The following is a 16,561-nucleotide window of genomic DNA, read 5'->3' as shown; positions in this document are numbered from 1 at the left end:
GACATAGACTGAACAATTTTGAATACCAAAATTCGGTTCATGTCTGTAGGAGGAAAACCATTGAAAAATGTTCAGTCCAGCATTCAAGGCAGTGATTCTTAAGGTGGGATATGAGCTGACACTTTTCTGAAGCCCATTTGCCTTCCCCTCTTTTGAGATTCTCAAATGCTTCCTCAGGGCACATGAAGATCACAAGGGTAGACACACCCCCCTATTTGAGAATCACTGCCACAGTCTGCCACTGCAACTTGTGGGAGCATAGTACTGACTCTTCTGCTGTAGTAAAGCAAGAAAGAGGTTGAAGACTTATGATTAGTTCTTAATGAGTGAATAAATGAGCCAATCTCATGGCCAATTCCATCAACTATACAAAAAGCAGTCACTGAAATAATTGAAGCAAAACCAATGAATCATTGCTTAAGCCTAAAGTAACAGCTTTCTAATCAACACTAAATGTTCTTTAGGTATTTGGAGAAAAAGAGCATACTCAGACTTGAGGAAGTGTTCTTTGTTTTCACCTAGCTTACAACAAGTTCTAGAAGAGAATTTAGACAAGGAATCGAAGACAGTAATTTTTCTCCCTTACATTGTCTCAGAACTTGTTATGTGTTCTCAAACTGGCAGTAAAGTTATAATATTCAGCTGTGGCCTGCCTTGGGTAGTCCATAGATAAATGATTATATAAGTCCTTGTGTGCCCTTGGGCAAGTTGCTTGGATGCTGTGTATCTCAGTTTCTCCTCCATAAAATGGGAATAAAAATAATAATTATCTCATAGGCTTACTGTAAGAATTAAATGAATCAGTAAATGCTTACAATAGTGCTTCGAGTGTATCAAATGCTTAAGAAAAGATATTATTTTTGTTATTATTATTATTATTATTTCATTATAATGATTTATCAGTATCTGAGCCAAAAGATGGAAGATGTTCATTTAATTTGGTAGAAAATGTGATCTTCATAATGGCTTTGAAGCATTGGAAAGTTGGTCTGGAGAGACTATAGCAAAGAGTGATTAAGAGTATTCATTTTTTTTAAATTTAATTTTATTGAGATTGTTTACATGCCATACAATCATCTAGAGATGCAAAGTGCACAATCAATTGCCCATGGTACCATCATACAGCTGTGCATCCATCACCAAAATTATTTTTTTTTCCATTTTTAAGACATTTTCATTATTCCAGAAAAGAAATAAAGACAAAAAAACAAAACTCAAATCTTCACATAACCCTAACCATCCCCTCTCTGTTATTGAATCATAGTATTGGTATAGCACATCTGTTACTGTTACATTTGTTGATGTGGTACATAGTATGCAATAGGTATATTTTTCCCTATATACCCCTGTATTATTATCTTCTAGTTATAGTGTCATACATTTGTTCTAGTGCATGAAAGAGATATCTGATATTTGTACAATTAATCCTGGAAATTGTCCACCAGAAGTTTCACTGATTTATACATTCCCATATTTTAAACTCCAAATTTTACTTCTGGTGACATATGTGACTCTAAGCTTCCTCTTTCCACCACACTCACACACTATGCAGCACTGTTAGTCACTCTCACAATAGACTGCTACCATCACCTCTGTCCATTTCCAAACAGTTAAGTTCAACCTAGATAAGCATTTTGCTCAAAATAAGCAACCACTCCCCATTCTTTATCCTAATTCTATATCATGGTAACTTATATTGAATGTCTACATGTTTACATATTATAATTAGTTCATATCAGTGTGACTATACAATATTTGTCCTTATGTGTCTGACTTATTTCACTCAATATAGTGCCATCAGCTTTCTTCCTCAACCCCCCTTTGTTAAGACAGTTTTGTTCACACATCATACATTCCGTTCTAAGTGAATAATCAATGGTTCCCTGTATAATCACATATTTATGCATTCACCACCATCACCACTACCTATATAAGGACATATCCATTTCTTCCACAAGGATGGAGGAAGAGTCAAAGGAGGTAAAGAGACAAAAGAAAAAAAAAAAGAAAGGAAAAAAAGACAGCTGAAAAGCAACAAAAGGAAAGACAGAATTAAAGTAAAGTAGTATAAAAGAGTCAGACAACATCACCAATGCCAAGAGTCCTATACCCCTCCTTTATGTTCCCCTCTTATAGACATTTAGCTTTGGTATATTGCTTTTGCTACATTAAAAGAAGCATAATACAATGTTTCTGCTAACTATAGTCTCTAGTCTACAATGATTATATTTTTTCCCTGATACTGCCCCATTTTTAACACTTTGCAAGGTTGGCATTCATTTGTTCTCCCTCATGTAAAAACATATTTGTACATTTTATGACAATTGTTGAGCACGCTGGGTTTCACTGAGTTATACAGTCCCAGTCTTTATCTTCCCTCTTTCCTTCTGGAATCCCACATGCTCCTAACCTTCCTCTTTCAACCATACTCACAGTCATCTTTGTCCAGCATACTTACATTGTTGTGCTACCATCACCCCAAATTGTGTTCCAAACCTCTCACTCCTGTCTTTTCTATCTGTCTGTAGTGGTCCCTTTAGTATTTCCTGTAGCACAGGTATCTTGTTCACAAACTCTCTCATTGCCTGTTTGTCAGAGAATATTTTAAACTCTCCCTCATGCTTGATGGACAGTTTTGCCAGATATAGGATTCTTGGTTGGTGGTTTTTCTCTTTCAGTATCTTAAATATATCACACCACTTCCTTCTTGCCTCCATGGTTTTTACTGAGAATTCTGCACATAGTCTTATCAAACCTCCTTTGTTTGTGATGGATCGCTTTTCTTTTGCTGCTTTCAGGATTCTTCCTTTGTCTTTGACATTTTTTAAAAATTAAATTCAGTTTTATTGAAATATATTCACATACCATATAATCATCTATGGTGTACAATCAACTGTTCACAGTGCCATCATATAGTCATGCATTCACCACCCCAATCTATTTTTGAACATTTACCTTATGTCGGAAAGAATCAGAATAAGAATAAAAAATAAAAAAGTAAAAGAGAATACCCAAATCATCCCCCATCCCACCCTATTTTTCTTTTAGTTTTTGTCCCCATTTTCTACTCATCCATCCATATACTAGATAAAGGAAGTGTGATCCACAAGGTTTTCACAATCACACTGTCACCCCTTGTAAGCTCCATTGTTATACAGTCATCTTTAAGAGTCCAGACTACTGGGTTGAAATTTGATAGATTCAGGTATTTACTGCTAGCTATTCCAATACATTGAAACTTAGGTGTTATCTATATAGTGCATAAGAATGTCCACCAGAGTGACCTCTCAACTCCACTTGAAATCTCTCAGCAAATGAAACTTTATTTTGTTTCAATTTTGCATCCCCCTCTTGGTCAAGAAGATATTCTAAATCCCACAATGCTGGGTCCAAATTCATTCCCAGGAGTCATATCCTGGATTGCCAGGGAGATTTACACCCCTGGGAGTCAGGTCCCAGATAGGGGGAAAGGCCGTGAGTTCAACTGCCAAGGTGGCTTAGTTAGAGAGAGAGAGGGGGTGAAATCTGAGCAAGATAGAGGTATTGTACTCAGGGGGAGATTTTAGGCATAATTATATGCAAGTCTAGCCTCTCCCTTGCAGTAACGAGCTTCATAAGTGCAAGTCCCATGATAGAGAGCTCAGCACATCAAACCACCAGTCCTCAATATTTGTGAGAACATCAGCATCAGTCCAGGTGAGGAAGTCCAACTCCCCTGCATTTTCTCCCAGTTCCTCGGAGGGGGGTGGGGGGAGCTGCAAATATATTTTTATTCTCTGCCCAAATTACTTTAGGATGTGTCACTGCTTCACTCTAACAGATGCAAACCTACCATATCTCATTTCCTATTCAATGTATTTGATATTTGATAATCTGATTATCAAGTGTCTTGGCATAGGTTTATTCATATCTATTCTGTTTGGGGTGTGCTGCACTTCTTGGATCTGTAATTTTATGACTTTTGTAAGAGATGCGAAATTTTCATTAATTATTTCCTCTATTATTGCTTCTGCCCCTTTTCCTTTGTCTTCTCCTTCTGGGAAACCCATGACACGTACATTCCTGCAATTCATTTTGTCATTCCGTCACCTTAGATGTTGCTCATATTTTTCCATTATTTTCCTTATCTTCTCTTTTGTTTGTAGGCTTTCAGGTGCCTTGTTCTCCATTTCCTGAGTGTTTTCTTCTGCCTCTTGAGATCTGCTGCTGTATGTCTCCATTGTGTTTTTCATCTCTTTGGTTCTACCTTTCATTTCCATATGTTCTGCCAGTGATTTTTCAAACTTTCAATTTCTACCTTATGTTCACCTAGTACTTTCTTTATATCCTTCATCTCTTTTGCCATATCTTCCCTGAACTCATAGATTTGGTTTTTGTTTTGATGTAGCATATTCCTTTGAAAATCTTTAAATGATTGTTTCATTAGAGTGAAAAAAATATCACAACTGTATCTTGATTGAGGTGTAAGTTTGTTCTTTGGCTGGGCCATATCTCTGCCCTTCCCAGTGTAGTTTGTAGTCCTCTGTTGTCTAGGTCTCTGGCTTCCCCAGTTACCTCAGTCAGATTTTCCCAGACCATAATGGGTTCAGATCTCAGAGTGAGGTTATATTCAGTTTCAAGTCTCCCTGAGGGTGTGTCTTAGAGATTGACAGAGTTTTCTGTAAGATCTCTAGCCACTGTGTTTTTCCTAACCTGCCCAACTTGTGGCACCTGTCAGCCTGTCACTCCCAAGTGATGTTAAGTTGGTGTGTCCTGTTTAGTTTCTGTTTTGGTTGTTTTCTCCCAGGCTCTGGGATCTGAATCCTGAAAGGAAGTTGTCTGTAGAATTGGGCCCCACCTCCTTATTTTTGGGGAAGATACAGCCTCTAGGTAATTGTCTTCTGCATTTGAATTGTTCTTTGTCTCTCTGGCTCTGTTATCTCCACCCCTGTCTGGGTCAGAGCACTGTGAACTGAAAATGGCTGAGGCTCTCTCCACTGAGCCAATCTTGATGAGAGAGTAAAAAGGGAAAGCATGCTCCCTTTCAGAGCCATTCCACAGTCCCTCAGTTTTGCCCATCAGCCAGAGATAGTACTTGGTCTTCTGGGCTCCCTTTCCTGGGACACAAGTGTTTTCTGGCTCTTTAAGGTCAGTCATCACTAAAAGCCTCTGTCTGCCTGTTATTTTTGTAGCTTGTTATCAGCAGTCCACATTTGTTAATTAAAACCTCAGTTGAAGCTGGGCTGAGCTATATTCACTAGCTCTGGGACTGCTGGTCTCTCCCACAGTGAGATTCTGCAGTTGTTCAGCTTGCAGTGGGGGGAAGAGACTCCTGGCATGGTTCCACAGTTTCTACTTACAGATTTTATGCTGTGATCTCAGCCACTCCACCCAATTCAGGCTGGTGAAAAATGTGTGGACAGTCATGGTTGTCTCCCAGCAGTTATTCTGGATCATTTACAGGTTATCCCTGGTTGTTTATTAGTTGCTCCAGGGGACCAACTAAACTCCACTCCTCTCTATGCTGCTGTATTCTCATTTTGAAGTCATCAGACTTAAAAAACTTTTTCAGTTGGACTGAAGATAATCAAGCTCAGAATAGCTAGCTGCATAAACCAGAATGCCCCCTTTTAGTTTTCAGTGATAAGCATAACTGCTAAGCTTGTATTTATGCCAGTGGCACAATTCTCTGTCTGTTGAGGAAACTGTGTGGGAAGCCAAATTATAATTCAGAGTCTATTTGGGGAGGAAAGCATCAGCAAAGTGGACAGCGTATACCAGTGCCTGATGTGCCCAGCTCCATGCTAGGGATATACCTGCTACAAAGCCAGACAGAGTGAAGCCCTTGGCAAGGACATTACATCTTTTCCAAGGTGAACATCTTCCTTCAAATCCATATGCTGTTTATGCATTGATTAATTGAGAACTTGTTCTTCTTTTGTCTAATATTTTGTCTGTAGAATGCCTTGTTAATGCATTTTATCTTATCAATTATGGGCTGATTTTATAGCTTAATTTTTGAGGTTTGTGAAAACCTGGTTGTTAACCATAAGTACCACCTATATTCTCCTAATTTTTTTGTAGGTACCATATATATGATTTTACACACACATACACATGGATTAGTGATTGGAGCAGTAAACCAGGTTTGTTTATTTTTTTGCTGCCCAGAATCAATAATCATTCTTTCAGAGATGAGGATTTTGATTTTTTTCATTTGTTGGGGAATCCCTTTTTCTGTTCTCAGCCCTCATTTTTTGAGTAGGATTATTTCCAAACCTGATTTAGGGGCTGAATCCTGATTGTTTTTAGCCAATGAGGAAATACAATAAATTTGACATTACAACTAGCTTGGGGTAGAAAGGGAGCCTTAATTGTGTCCCTCAAAAGGAAATATTCAACTCGTAACCTCTGGTACCCATGAATGTGACCTTATTTGTAATTCGATCTTGGGAGATGTAATTAAGATCAAGTTAGGATAAGCTGATATTGGATTTTGTACATCTTCTTTGGAGAAATATCAATTTTGGTCTTTTGCCCATTTTTAAATGGGGTTGTCTATTTTTTGGTTGTCATTGCGTTGTAGGGGTTCTTTATCCCAATGTCATTTTTAAACCTCATCTCTTTACACAGACCTATGGATATTCCCATGTGGCTATATTGCACAACTTCAACTTAAAACATCAAAAATTAATCTGATCATTGTCATCAAGAAGAAAACACTTTTCTTTTTGTAGCTGGAACTATCAGTGTCCTTGTCAGAAGGGCTCAGCGTCTCTGAATTATGTGTGATACACCCCTCTACCACCTTTTTGTTTTTTCGTAAACAATTCCTGAATAAGTTACTTTAATTTTTTCCCCATTATTTGCTTTGTATTGGCACCTCCATTTCATTCTCAATCATTTACATTTAGAATTTGTCAGTCCCTGCCCAGTCTTACTGCAGCCAACTCTTTGCCTACTCTATCTTTTAGTACACAATAATGAGAAAATGAATTAATTCCTAATAAATGAAGATTTTTGAGAGATAAAACAATTCAACTATAAAAGCTTAATTTTAAATAATGAGCCCAAGGTTGAGAGTGACTGTATCACTTGATTTATGTAATATATTTGTGCTAGGTGATTTTCGAACTGTAGTTTTGTGTTTTGAATTCTGTATTTTTTGATTCAACCCATGGAATTATTAGCATGAGCCAGTCCCATCGGACTCATTGATTAAATTAAGAAAAAATTGCCCTGTGACTAGTCTTCCTATCTCATGGATAGAAGAACAAGCAGACAGCCCCTAAAATAATGAAAAAAATAATACCCATTTTAGCCCAACACAGTTTCATAGCAAAATTATTTTTCTTTTCATCTTTTAAAAATTTTTTATTAGAGAAGTTGTAAGTTTACTGAAAAACCATGCATAAAATACAGACAGCCCATATAACACCCTATTATTAGCACCTTGCATTGGTACAATTCATGAAAGAACATTTTTACAACTGTACTATTAACTATAGTTCATAGTTTATAATAAGGTTCACTATATTCATGTGAACAAAATAATTTTTCCCCACAAAATCATTTTAAAATAACTTTCTTTTATCCTTTGTTTTATTTTTATTTTTCTTAATTTAATTTATTTTTTATTGTGGTTATATATAATGCATATATACATACATATATATGTATGTCTGTGTATGTGTGTGTGTGTGTGTGTGTGTGTGTGTGTATAATGTGAAATTTCCTATTTTAGCCATTTGAAATTATACCCTTCAATACTATGAACTTCATTCACAATGTCGTGCTACTATCACCACCATCCATTATCAAGACTTTTTATGACCCCAAACAGAAACTCATTCTGCATGGACATCCTATTTTCCCAGCAATGTTTGTTGAAGAGACAATTGTTCCCTCATTGAGTGGACTTGGCACCTTTGTTGAAAATTAGTTGACCTTAGATATGTGGGTTCAGTTCTGGATACTCAATTCTAGCCCACTAGTCAATACGTCTATCCTTAGGCCAGTACCACACTGTTTTGGTTGCTGTGGCTTGGCAGTAAGTTTTGAAATCAGGAGGTATGAGTCCTTCCACTTTGTTCTTCTTTTTCAAGGTGATTTTGGTTATTTAATATCCCTTGAGATTTGATATGATTTGAGGTTTCATTTTTCCATTTCTTCAAAAAAGGCTGATGGAAATTTGACTGAGGTTGCATTGAATCTGTAGCTTGCCTCGGGTAGAACTAACATCTTAATATTAAGTCTTCCAATCTATGACCATGGAATATTTTTCCACTTATTTATGCCTTGTTCCAGTTTCCTAATGCTGCCATTATGCAAAATACCAGAAATAGATTGGCTTTTATAAAGAGGCTTTTATTTGGTTACAAAGTTACAGTCCTAAGGCCATAAAAGCATCCAAACTAAGGCATCAACAATCAGGTACCTTCACTGAAGAATGGCCAATGGCACCCGGAATATCTCTGTCAGCTGGGAAGGCACATGGCTGACATCTTCTTCCTTTGCTCCCAGGTTGTGTTTCAAAACGGCTTTCTCCAAAATGTTGCTCTTGGTGTGTTTTTCCCCTCTTACCTTCTCTGGAGCAACTCTGGGCTAGCATCTCCAAAGTGTCAGCAAAAGTCTGCTTTCAATGGCCATTTCCAAGAAGTCTCTCTCAGCTGCAGCCACCTGGGCCTTTGCTCCAAGATTGCCTTACAAAATGGCACTCTTCAAGCATCTCTAACTGTCAGCATCAGCAAGCATCTGGGCCTTTGTGGCTCTTTTTAAGGTACTCCAGTAAACTAATCAAAACCAATGCTGAATGGGTGGGGCCAAATCTCCATGCAAACATTCAATCAAGAGGTTACACCCTAATCAGAAAGATTAATAATTCTGCCCCCACAAAATTGTCATTAAAGAATATGGCTTTTGGGGGACACAATATATCGAAAGCAGCACAGGCCTTCTTTCTTTTAGCAGTGTTTTGTCATTTTCAGTGTATAAGTCTTTTACCTCCTTGGCTAAATTATTCCTAGGTATGTTATTCTTTGAGATGCTATTATAATAAGATTATTTTCTCAATTTCCTTTTCATATTGTTCATTGCCAATGTATAGAAACTCAACTGGTATTTGTGTCTTAATCTTGTACGCTGCACCTTCATAGTTTGTTAGGTCTAATAGTTTTCCCGTGAATATCTTGGAATTTTCTAATAATGGATCATGTCATCTGTGAATAGAGATTGTTATACATCTTCTTTTCCAATTTAGATCGCTTTAATATCTTTTTCTTCCCTACTGGCTCTTCCTAGAACTTCAAGTACAATGCTTAATAGCAGTGATGGAAGTGGGAGTCCTTGTTCTGTTTCTGATCTTAGGGGGAAAGATTTCAGTCTTTCACCACTGAATATAATGTTAACTGGGTTTTTCACATACACCTTTCACCATTTTTAGGAAGTTTCCTTATGTTTCTGTTTTTTATTTTTATTTTTTAATCATGAAAGGATGTTGGATTTTGTCAACTGCATTTTCTGCATCAATTGAGATGCTCAAGTGGTTTTCTTTCTTCATTCTATTAATGTGCTGTATTATGTTGATTAATTTTCTCATGTTGATACATCCTTGCATTACTGGGATAAATCACACTTGGTCATTGTACCTATACTTTTAATATCCTGTTAGATTTGACATGCTAGTATTTTTGTAGTGTATTTTTGCATCTATATACATAAGGGAAATTTGTCTGTATTTATCTTCATTTTTTATGTCCTTATTTAGCTTAGGTATCAAGGTAAAGGTTTTTCCTTTAACTTTAGTTTTATTGAGATATATTCACATACAAAACAATCATTCACAGTATACAATCAATTGCTCACAGTACCATCATATAGATGTGCATTCATCACCACAATTAATTTTTGAACATTTTCATTACTCCAAAAATAAAAAAATAAAAGTAAGAATAAAAATAAAAGTAAAAACAAAGAAACAAAAACACCCCAAACATGCTATCCCTCCCATCCCACCTTATTTTTCATTTAATTTTTGTCCCCATTCATCTGTCCATACACTGGATAAAGGGAGTGAGAGCCACAATGTTTTCACAATCACACAGTCACACTATGTAAGCTATATAGTTATACAATTGTCTTCAAGAATCTAGGCTACTGGATTGCAGTTCAACAGTTCAGGTATTTCCTTCTAGCTATTCCAATACAATAAAAACTACAAAGGAATATATAGATAACAAATAAGAATAAACTCCTAACTGACTTCTTGACTCCATTTGAAATCTCTAAGCCAGTGAAACTTTATTTTGTTTCATTTCTCTTACACCTTTTGGACAAGAAGGCTTTCTCAATTCCATGATGCCATGTCCAGGCTCATCCCTTGGAGTCATACTCCACATTGTCAGGGAGATTTACACCCCTGGTTGTTATGTCCCATATAGAGGGAAGGGCAATGAGTTTACCTGCCAAGTGGGCTTAGAGAGAGAGAGAGGTCACATCTGAGCAACAAAAGAGGCTCTCATGGAGTGACTCAGGCACTATTTTAAGTAGGCTTAGCCTCACATTTATAGTAACAAACTGCATAAGGGTAAGCCCCAAAATCAAGAGCTCAGCCTTCAAAATTGGTAGTCCCCAATGCTTGTGAGAATATCAGTAATTCCCCAGCTAGGGAAGTTTAATAGTTCCATATTCTGCTCAGTCCCTCAAGGGGCCTTTGCAAATACATTTAAATTCTCTGCCCAAATTACTTTGGGATATTGGGACTTCACACTAACCTGTATGAACCAACCAGATTTCACTCCCTATTCAAAGTTCCATGTAATTATGGTGTTTTAATAAACTGACCACACAACTTAAATTATATAGTGTGCTACCAAAAATATAGATTTTTCACCAAATAAACATCTCTTCTTTTGGCGTCACACAGAAGTTGTTGCTTTAAAACACTGTCAATATCATCCTTCACCCTTTAGTCTGATTTGCCATGGTTCCAACCAGATAAGCTTCATTCATATCTATAATTGCATTCTGAACTCTTTTAAGCTTATTTAACAGTTTCTGTATGGGGTAATACTGACATTCACAGCTGCTGAACTCTAGCTCTGAGTCTCAGGTGTCACACAGATACTGAACAAGTTATGCACAAAGAGCTCAGTATCTCAGAATTTAGAGACAACCACTACAACTCAGGAATGGATGTGATGGTTGTAAGAGCTTACAATTTAGGAAACTTGACAATAGGCCTTCCCCTGATAACCTATGCTCTAATATTCAATTCTCAGAATTTTCACTTTATATTTAGTCCATATTAGTGATGTGTTACAATGTTTGTCTTTCTGTTTCTGGCTTACTTCATTCAAAATGCTGTCCTCAAGTTCCAGTAACATAGTTGCATGCCTCACAGATTCATTCCATCTTGCAGCCACACAATATTCTATTGTATGCATACACCACAGTTCACCATTCTGTTCATTAGTTGATGTACCCTTAGGCCACCTCCATTCATTGCAAATCATGAATACTGCTTCCATGAACACCAGTGTGCAAATGTCCATTCGTATCCTTGCTCTAAGTTCTTCCAACTATATACCCAATAATGGGGTTGGAGGCCCTTATGACAACCCCATACTTAGCTTCTTGTGGAATCACCACACTGTCCTCCAGATGGGCTGCACCAGTCTACTTCCTCACCAACAGTGAATTGGTACAGCCCTCTCTCCACATTTTCTCCAGCACTTGTATCTCTCTGTTTATTCCCTACCCCCTGTAATTTTATAAAGATATAGTCACATACCATGGAATCATCTACAGGGTACAATCAGTTGTTCACAGTTTCATCATACAGTTGTGCATTCCTCACCACAAACAGCCCTTGAACACATTCATGTAATGCTGGTTTGTTGGAATGATTTGGGAAAAATTCCCTGCTCTTCATTTTTTGGAAGAGTTTGAGAAGGATTGGTGTTAATTCTTTGAATGCTTGATAGAAATTACCAGTGAAGTCACATGGTCCCAGAATATTTTTGTTGTTGTGAGGTTTTGATTATCGAGTCAATATCTTTACATGTGATGTATCTGTGGAGAGCTTTTTTTTCTGAGTCAGTTTGATTAAATTGCATGTTTCTAGGAATTTGTCCATTTCACCTAGATTCTCTGTTGTTGTTTTTTTTTTTTAGGCATACAATTGTTTATAGTATTCTCTTTTAATTATTTTAATTTCTCAAAGCTCAGTAGTAATGACCTCACTTTATTTCTGATTTAGTTTTTTTGCATTTTTTACCTTTGCCAGTCAAGCTAGGGGGTTGTCTATGTTTTTGATCTTTGCAAAGAATCAACTTTTGGTTTTGTTGATTTTCTAAATTGTTTTTCTAATCTCTATTTAATTTATCTTCACTCTAGTCTTTATTATTTCCTTCATTCTGTTAACTTTAGTTTATATTGCTGTTCTTTTTATAGTTTCTCAAGATATAATGTTACTTTATTGATTTTAGATCTTTCTTCTTTTTAAATGTTAGCATTTATAGCTGTCTTGTCTGTGCACTGATTTCTCTGCATCCCATAAATTTTGGTATGTTGCATTTTCATTTTCATTTGTCTCTAAGAATTTTCTAATTTCTTCATGGTTTGTTCTTTACCCATAAGTTTTTGAAGGCTGTGCTGTTTAATTTCCATGTATTTATGAATTGTACAGTTTTCCTTCTGTTGATTTCTACCTTCATTCCACTGTGGTTGGATATGATGCATTGTATGATTTCAATCTTTTAAAATTTGTTTTGTTACCTACCATATGGTCTATCATAGAGAATGACCTATGTGCTCTAGAGACCGATGTGCTGTTTTGGGGTGGAGAGTTCTATATTTATGTATATTAGGTCTAGTTACTCTATGTATTTTTCAAGATATCTGTCTCCTATTGAACTTCGGTATGAATGTTATATCCATTATTGAACATGATGTATTGAAGTCTCCATCTACCATTATAGAACTATTTCTCCTGTCAATTATGTAAATGTTTGCCTCATGTATTTTTGGGCTCCCTTGTTAGGTGCATATATGTTTATGATTGTTTTACATCCTGATGGAGTCAACATTTCATAAATATATCATGTTCTTGTTTGTCCTTTGCAACAATTTTTGACTTAAAGTCTACTTTGTCTGATATTGGTATAGTGACCCAGCTCTCTTTTATTTACTATTTTTATGGAGTATTTTTCCATCCTTTTGCTTTCAACCTATTTAGTAACTTTGGATCTAAGATGAGTCTCTTTTCAACAGCATGTGGTTGTACCATGCTCTTTATGCATTCTGCCATTTAATCCTTTTACATTCAAAGTTATTACTGATAAGGCAGGACTTACTTTAGCCATTTTGCCATTTTATTTTTGTAAGTCAGCATTCTTTTTGTGCCTTATTTCCTCAATTACTGCCTTCTTTTTATTTTGTTGATTTTTGTGAAAAATATTTTTAAGATATTTTCTTTGTTGTTACCATGGAATTTACATTTAACATCCCAAATCCATAAGAATCTATTTGAATTAATGCCAACTTAACTTAAGTAGCATACACAGTCTCTGCTCCTATACCTTTCCATATTCCCACTGAGTTTCTCTTATCTCAAATTACACATTCATATTTTTTGTGCCAAATAGCATAGATTTGTGATTTTTTTTAAACAAAGGGTACAACTATTTATTAAAAGGAAAAAAGAAATGTACATTTTTGTTCTTCATTTGCTTTTAGAAATTTGATCAAAGTTGCAAGGAAGTGTCGGGGCATTGTTATGCACAGACTTGGGAAGGGTCACCAGACAGTGAAAATGGCTGGGCAGCACATGGTTCCTTTTGGTGGTGGTCTGGCCACCAGGGACTGCTAACCACAGTCACTGCTACTCAGCTCCATCCTAGGAGCTGTCTATCCCACACTTTCCCAAGAGCCTGCCAACTTTGTGACCATGTGCCAAGTGCTGGCTTCCCTCCCCAAGACTGCAGGACACTGGGAGGGCTCTAAGGCCACCTGGGCTCTGGCAGGCAGGCTCTGAGCTTGGCAACAGACTGAGGCTGGAGGCCAGGGTCATTGCTGCCCTGATTTCTTCTCCATTGGAAGCTGCAGCTTGGACATTTGTTCAGTTTTCTTTGTTTTTGAGAAAAATAGTCAGCCTGGGCAGTGATTGCTCATGATTCCAGGATGTAATTAACCTTGAACCTGATTTCACTGACAGTAGCAGTGTCAGATTCAAAGTAGAGGTGTTTACAATTGTGATTGCTTAGATAAGTGAGTTTAAATATTGCACAACTAGGGCTTTTTTATTCAGCAAGTTCACAGGCACAGAGCAAGTCAGGATCAATTGAGATGAGTTTCTGCTTAATCCAAAACTTAGTTCTGGCTTTCTGATTCACAACAGGATCTGTCTCTACCTTGCCTCCAGCGACACCTAACTATGTTTGTTGTGAGTCATAGAATGTGGATCATGCTGACTTTGAATGATTTGTAATGGTGGCCACTAAGCATATTCTCTACTGTAGTTAAGTCAATTTGTGAATCCTCCTTAAAACCCTATCTGTCCTTGAACTATTCTTGCAGACCACGCAGAACCCCCATGTGCTCTGGCTCTCCAAGGTGCTCTCCAGGTCCACAGTAACACTGGGCTCACTCTGCTTCTCCAGGAGCTACTGAGGGCCTGAAATATTCTGGGATCTTTTCCTTTGCTTCACTGCTTTTAGCAAGATTTCCTTCATGGTGACCTTTGTATTGTCACCTGAATAAGGGAGAATCCATGAGCAGCATTTATTTAAACAAAGAGTGACTCTTTGGGTGTCAGGGCAGGAGATGAACAGTTTTCAACTATGGTCAAGGTTCTGAAACTAAACTTATGAATGGGTTCATTGAAATCTAGTGGGGGTGAAACCTGTGTCAACCTCCCCATCATCCTTAACATGCAGGCAATAGACACTAGTGTTGTCACTGAGCTTTGTCTCCTGTCCTTCACTTGGATACTGCCAACACATTAGCCCAGTCAGGTCCTTCGCTTTGTCACTGGCCATTGTCACTGTGGTCATTGGCATCAGTCTGTCCTGACTGGAATGCAGGGGGATGTAGATGTCAGTCTTCTAGGTGCTGTTGTCCCTACATGATCCTTCCCATCAAATTTGGAATACCCATTAAAGCAGTTATTCATCTGCTAAGGGCATTGCTCCAGGAATATAGATAATACTGCTTTCCAGAACCCATAGGTTTTTCTTTGAGGGTTTTTTTTTTTTTTTTTTTCAGAGAGTGACTTTAACTCCTGGACTAATTGCTTAAAATTTCTTTCTTTCTATTGAATATTTTCTGCATTTTCTCTGGTTATCTCTCCCTTTTCAGAGTCATTCAAATCACTGAGCTAAAGCTGCTCCTATAGAGCTAGCTAGGCCATCCCCAGGATATTTTTCAGAGGAAGAAGCTCAGCTCCCCTGCACTTCCCAGCTTCTGCTCTGAACTCTGTCCTTTTTGGATCCTTAGGGGACCAGCTGTCCTCCCAGCCACTTCCTAGGTTTCCCCTCATGCCCCTGTTGCCCACTGCCACTGGCTGACACAGCAGGAGCCTTGGTGCCCCAAGTCATACCATGACCTGAACTGCACCCCAATGCACCAGAAATTCCTGACTGGGAAGAAACTGCTGGCTGGGGCTGATTATTTTTATGCATTTATATTTTAGACCATGTAAGAAATACTGTTCCAGTTTGCTAAAGCTTCCATTTTGCAAAATAACAGGAATGGATTGGTTTTTTAAAAGGGGGTTTGTTATGTTACAAATTTAGAGTTCTAAGGCTGTAAAAGTGTCCAAACTAAAGCATCCAGAGAAAGATACTTTGGCTCTGAAAAAGGCTGATGGTGTCTGGAACACCTCTGTCAGCTGGGAAGGCACATGGCTGGTGTCTGCTTGTCCTTTGCTCCTAGGTTGTGTTTCTCTCTAAGCATCTAGGAGTCCTTTCTTAGCTTCTCTGGGGCAAACTCTGGGCTTCATCTCTTAGCTTAGCATCTCCAAATGTCCATCCTTCTGTCCACATCCCCAAGCATCTCTGTGCATCTCTGTCAGCTCCCACTCCTCTGTGCATCTCTGTCAGCTCCTGCTCTTGTCTCTTTTCCTGAACATCTTAAAAAACTCCAACCATCTAATTAAGACCCATGCTGAATGGACAGGGCCACACCTCCATGGAAAAATCTAATCAAAATGTCTCAACTACAGTTGGGTGCATCATATCTCCATTGAAATAACCTAACCAAAAGATCTCACAAATTGGATTACAAAGAATATGTTCTTGTGTATTATTTCAAATAAAATGACAAAAAAAATTAAAAAACATTTTTTTGGGGACATATAACTAAACTCTCACATTCCACCCTCTTGACCCCCAAAAGACATGTTCTTTCCAAATGCAAAATTCATTCATTCCATCACAATATCACAAAAAGCTTAAATACTTTCAGTAACAACAGATAAGCACAAAGTCTTTTCAAAATCAGTTACAGGCATGATTTGTCCTAAGGTGATATTCCCCTCTGGCTGTGGACCTGTGAAATTCAGAACAAGTTATCTGCTGCCAAT

The 16,561-nt window shown here is 37.5% G+C and overlaps 1 pseudogene; it reads right to left on the bottom strand.

Moving 5' to 3' along the window:
* Positions 1-13,979: 13,979 nt before the first annotated feature.
* Positions 13,980-15,032, bottom strand: LOC119536619 (annotated as a pseudogene).
* Positions 15,033-16,561: the final 1,529 nt, after the last annotated feature.

The sequence above is a fragment of the Choloepus didactylus genome, chromosome 6 (genome assembly GCF_015220235.1).
Source record: "Choloepus didactylus isolate mChoDid1 chromosome 6, mChoDid1.pri, whole genome shotgun sequence".
Lineage (NCBI taxonomy): Eukaryota > Metazoa > Chordata > Mammalia > Pilosa > Megalonychidae > Choloepus > Choloepus didactylus.
The sequence above is the reverse complement of the archived record's forward strand: the minus strand, read 5'-3'. Positions and strand labels throughout refer to the sequence as shown.